Genomic DNA, 6,000 nt, shown 5'->3' with positions numbered 1-6,000 from the left:
CTGTTTAATGGAGTGCACGGGACTGACCTACACAAAAAAACTGCAACTCTTGGATAATCGTAATATACGCCTCAAAGATTCCACAGAAGGTAAGGTAGCCACTAAATGATAATTCTCAACACTGAATGAAGGGTTTGTGTTGTGAAGTAAAATCAAATCTCACAAGAGGGCTGCTTTCTAAAAAAAAAAAATCTCTCCCTAAAGCAAGCATTATCAGTTGTAAAAGGTGTTTTATTCGGTCAGTGAAGTTATTGCATCACTGCCTTAAGTTAATTTATATGATATACACCTGTTGTATGTTGAACATAAAATGATCTGTGATATAAACCGGCTTCTCTCTACAGGAGACCTTGGAGAATACTGCTGGTCTATGGATCTACAGTGCAATATCGGAGAGAGCTTTCAGTACGCCTTCGTGGTGTTGCCTGTGGATATGTCTGTGGTAGGACAAGAGCAACTGGAACTGAAATCAACTGCCCCCACCGCTGGCACACTGAGCGTACACTATAGCCCCATCACACTTTCCAGTAGCTGTGGCCTCCGTTACGACGTCACACACCACTTCAACACAGAGCAGACGGGGACATCATTCTGCGTGCAGATTGTCACCCAGCAAGACGTGCTGGGGGACCGCGTCCTTAGATGTCCACCGTTTCTCGTCACCTTTTGGCAGAGAAGTCCAAATCAGTCCAAGCAAGAAGATGGGGGGTAGAAAATACTAAGAACGACCGGCCATCACAATTCTGGTTGGCAGTAAGCTTGGTTTAACATATCGTAATGAAATGCATACCACTGTAAGAGACAGGAGTTTCTACAGTGTTGTTATCATACCTATAAGGTGCATCTGAATCTGTAAGTCTTGCTTGTATTATCACCATAACACGCCCACACGTCATTTAGCACTGACTTGCACACCGTCTTCACAATAACTGTGGAATTAATGTGAGATATGTAAAGACAGGTGATCTTCAGCACAGTGTAGGCCTATCTTTCACTGTCTCAGCATCTTTCTTGAGATACAAAAGCTAAATAAACATGAAAGTACCAATAATTATCAACTGCCTCAACATAAAATTGTTTCATTTCATTGGTGGTCAACTTCAAATTTAAATTATCAAAATCAGAATTTGGTTGTATTGTGAAGAAATGTGAAGAAAAAGTCACAATTTTGCGCTATGACATAGTGGGTAATCACATAACTAGATATTAACCGCTCAACATGCAGAATCCTCTGTGTTTGTTAGGCTTTCTCTTTATGCAAGGGAAACGGGTAGTTCCCCACTCATTAACTCAAATCGTGGTCTGACTATGATGTCAGATTAACGGCGCTTTCATCTTTATCAAAGAAAGTGAGGGGCGTTTCAACTCTTTTGATATTCTAGGTGGTTGATTTTTGTTATGCCTTAGAACTTGTCCAGAGAGTATCAGTGTACTTTTAGTTGTGACATAAGCTAAATGGTCTCTTACATTTAAGTGTTCATTAATTAATGTTATCTAATGCATTTACTAACATCAATTAAACATTAATAACAACATTAACAAAGATTAGCTAATGTTAAATGCTCTTGAACAACTGCATTAATTGATGTTGTTATATTTGTTTGTTAATGTTAACTAATGTGTTTACTAACATGAATTAAGCATGAACAGTGATATTAACAAAGATAGTTCATATTAAATTACAATAAACAACTGCTTAAACATCCTGACATTAAAACAATTAAGTCACAACAAGCATTACCTAACATGAGTAGTGTGTTATTCATGTGATTTGGTATACCATTTGTAAAGTGTAAACTCTTCATGTATTACTTAAACATATTCTGGCATTAAATAAAGTGATTAAGGCACAACAATTAATTACAAATTACAAAAAATTACAGTTGCTTATAGTGCATTTAATATTAATTTATCTTTGTTAATGTCACACAGTAAACACATTAGTTAACATTAACAAACATATAACATCATTAATTTATGCAGTTCATGCGCATTTAACATTACTACTCTTGTTAATGTTGTTATTATTGTGTAATTCATGTTAGTAAATGCATTAGTTAACACTTGTTTTTCCATTGTTATTTTAATATACACAGGATCTGGTGTAACTCTTCCTTGTGCTTTAAATTAGGGTGAGTGTCTTCTTGCAATGTGGGCATATAATATAATAATAATAATCTTTATTTATGCACAGTTTTCAAAACAAAGTTACAAAGTGCTTCACAATCAAGAGACATAAAAGACTGACAAAGGACAGATCAATAAAACAGAAAGATCAATGAGACAAAGCAGTAATTCATTAGAAGTAAAATAGATTTTAAAGTAAATAAAACAAGTTATAGATCTAGCCATGGGGATAAAACAAATGGATGAAATAAATAACAGACAAGGCAATTGGTGTTATCAAGTGGGCAGGGCACCTCCCATCACAGATGTGAACAATAGGCTGGCTGACCTTCCAGCTTGAAACAACATGTTCTGCTGAACATGTTGTTTAGACACATGAATGTACCGACAACCAGAGACTGAGGCTGGTCCTACTAGCTTGAAACAGCCTACCAAGCAGTTCAGAAACCCCCTGATACAAATGATCAAAGACTTAAACAGCCTTAAAACAATTAAGGAACCAGATTGTAACAGTAAACAACTCAGGGTTTATTTCTTGTCCTGACAAAAGCATTGCTGTAACAGTAGTGAACTGTTAGTAGTATTAAAAGTGATAATCCACAAGATTCTAGTTAGTCTATATTTTGGTGACACCTTTGGTGATAAGCGGTCATTGCATTGTTTTTTTTTGCACTGCATTCCCAAGCAAATCACTTGGCAGCAGTGTCAACAGTACTTTGACATCACTGGGCTGACAGCAGCTCCAAACCTCCAAACAAGTCTGGGCTGTTCTACTGAGACCAGAGAAGCCACTGAAAATAAGATCATGCTAAAATTTTAGCCGGTGCCTATAGTGACCATGTGTACAGACACAGTAATGTCTACACTACACAAATATATCATACATGTTTTATAAAACAATGTGATAACGGATTAGATAGGTTAGCACTGCATATCTATTATAATCGATAGCCGTAAGCAAATGCTCAACTGATGATAATGTTATATTGACAAAAGACAGCAGCTGCTTACAGTAAGGTTAGCAATAGACCTATGTTACTTTTAACCTAAGCTAACACTACATTTACTAAACCAAGCTAAATAGACAAGTTTGCTATCATTCAAATTACATGTGAAAAGTTTACCTGTTCACTGGTATCAATTGGTGATAGAGAGTAGCAAAATTGACATTTATTTATTTTAAAAAGTTGTGGATTATTACTTTAATGGTATGATTGTGAATACAAAAGGGCAGGCTGTGCACCCTGACATGATGCCAATTTCCAGGCACTGACATGCTGAGTTAATTTCCAATATTGTGAAGACCATATTTGTCACCTTTGTCACCTTTCAACGTCTCATGATATGGTATTGCATTTTGAACACATATTTGACAATACAGCAAAATAAATGATAATCTTTGTCTTTATTTGTGACTTAAACAACATTTTTTGTTCGCTTGTTTTAGTTGTGAAGATATTCGATATTTGATTACATATGTGAACATGAGACAGACGTTGATCAATCCTAGATTTGCAGGCATGGATCCAGCTTTGTCTTGCGACATTTATTGGAAATCTGTGGTGGTCTTGAAGACAGATGCAAAATATTAATATATTAATATTAATATATAAATGAAGATGGTAAATATAAGCTGGTTATTAGTGACTTGTTACTGGTAAGCTGTGTTTATGGCACGATTAAAAGATTGTATTTGCCTTTTCAGTCATAAGCTTCTATTGTACTCAATGTTTGATTAATTCAGAAACATTAAAAAATATTATCCTGGTCCTATTATTACAGTGCATTCTCTTTATTCAGATCAATGTCATTTTCTAATTGTTTGTATTACTCCTGTGTGTAGAGGACTTGCCCAGATTGAGGCCACATCTTAAATATCTTCCTTGACCAGGGGGATCGGCCCTTTAAATGACTGGAAGTAGATGTTTGGTTTTCCTTACAAGGCAATAACTGCCTTAGCCAGAAAGGATTTCCCTTTGGCTGAATGATTGTACTTATTTTTTCACATGGAAAATCACAGTTTTTGGCATAACACCCTGTCTGAATCTGATTGGTTATATAAAAAGCAGTGCTCTAAATTGTGATCACAGAATTTTATCACATGAAACTTGGGCGTTATATTATTACAATGTATTGTAAAACGGATTCCTAATCAATTGCATATCAATAGATTTTAAAAGATTATATGTGTATATGTTTATGTGTGCAGATTCTACATAGTCTTTAAATTGGAGTCAAATTCAAACAACATTTTTTGGACAAATTTTGTTGCTGCTGGTTTTGAAAGTCTATACATGGACACTGTAGTGCCTCCTACTGGTTACAAAATAAACTATTATTAGTGCCAGACAATGCAGGCCTATATTTACACCATCCAACCTCTGGATGGCACACTCAGCACACCCCCATCTTGGGTGTCCAGCGATTGAAAGAATCACAAGTAGCAACCTGAATGACGTGAAATGTGGTTTTCCAGAAAAATTGTTTTACTGAGTGCAAACCATGAAAAGCTGCATAATATGGTTATGCATACAATGAGATCAGAGTGAGAACACCTTCAATCCCTGTCCCTGGTGTTCACTAACCAGCCACAGTCTGACCTGTCAAAGAAATGAGTGTGTGTGTGTGTGTGTTTGTGTGCAGTTAAGTAAAATAGAACTCATCATTGTAAGGACCATGCTGTGCAGCAAAGTGGAAACGTGTAGTAGAGTTGCCTGTGGGTTTTTTTGGCATTTTTATGCTTTATTGATAGTGACAGTGTGAGAGAGAGACAGGAAGGTATGGGAGAGAGAGAAAGGGGAGGACATGCAGCAAATGACCGCAGGCTGGATTCAAACCCGGGTCGCTGCGGGAAGGACTGAGCCTTACGGTACACGCTCTACTCGGTGAACCACTGGGGCGCCTCCTTGCCTGTGTTTTTTAACAATTGAAGCAATCTCATAGTGGAAACCACAGAACCAAAACACTGTGTGACACTGACCACACTGATCACACTGAAGAGGGGTGCAGTTTCACTGACAGATACTCTGACTGAAAAGTGTACGCTATGGATACTCACCACTTAAAATAATGTGTATTCTATGAATTATGACAATAATATGTGCTCGATAAAAACCCAATAATGTTCTTAATTGTAATTTCCCCCTGTATAAAAAAGGCCTTAGACAGTCTATGTGGTGAGTAGTGAACGAGTGAGTGAGTGAATGAGTGAGTGAGTGAGTGAGGGAGCTAATGAGCGAGCTCAGCACTGTGATAGAACTGGTGACGTTATACTGTAACTGTCTATGATTCAGCCAACCAGCAGTTGTACAGCTTTCACACAGCTAACAAGCGAGGCAATCAATCTTACAATCTAACCAGTCACTCAGCTGTCCTGGGCCTCCAGTCAGGTTAATAAGGATGGTGGTGTTGGTGTGTTGTGTTGGCAGGCAGCCAGCAGCAGCATAGCATAACAACCCAGGGTGAGTGTCCAATAACTGACCTTTCTCCACAGCTGAGTCACAGCCTGGGCTCAGCGCTGTATTAATGCATGCACGTGTCTGTGCCCATGCTCCGAGCACAGCAACACACACACAGACACACACACACACACACACACACACCCACACACCCACACATATTTGACTCTGCCTTCACTGGCTAGCTCAGGGCAAACTCACCAGGGACAGAGCGTGAAAACACACTCATGATTAGTCTGATCACTCCCATGTTTTGTTCTGGCCGCAAAATACATTTTGGCTTGATATTTCAGCCCAAGCACAATTGTTTTCAACTGCACTGTATATGCATGTGCGACCCACATGTCTTATTGAAAAAAATATGATAGGTGATTTAATTGTTTTCTGCTGTAGGCTATAAAACCTGCTCTTACAT

This window comes from Centroberyx affinis, unplaced genomic scaffold (genome assembly GCF_046629955.1).
Source record: "Centroberyx affinis isolate AG114_WGS23_722 - 3 ecotype Tasmania unplaced genomic scaffold, CSIRO-AGI_Caff_v1 ptg001787l_1, whole genome shotgun sequence".
NCBI lineage: Eukaryota > Metazoa > Chordata > Actinopteri > Beryciformes > Berycidae > Centroberyx > Centroberyx affinis.
Note: the sequence above shows the minus strand (reverse complement) of the source record.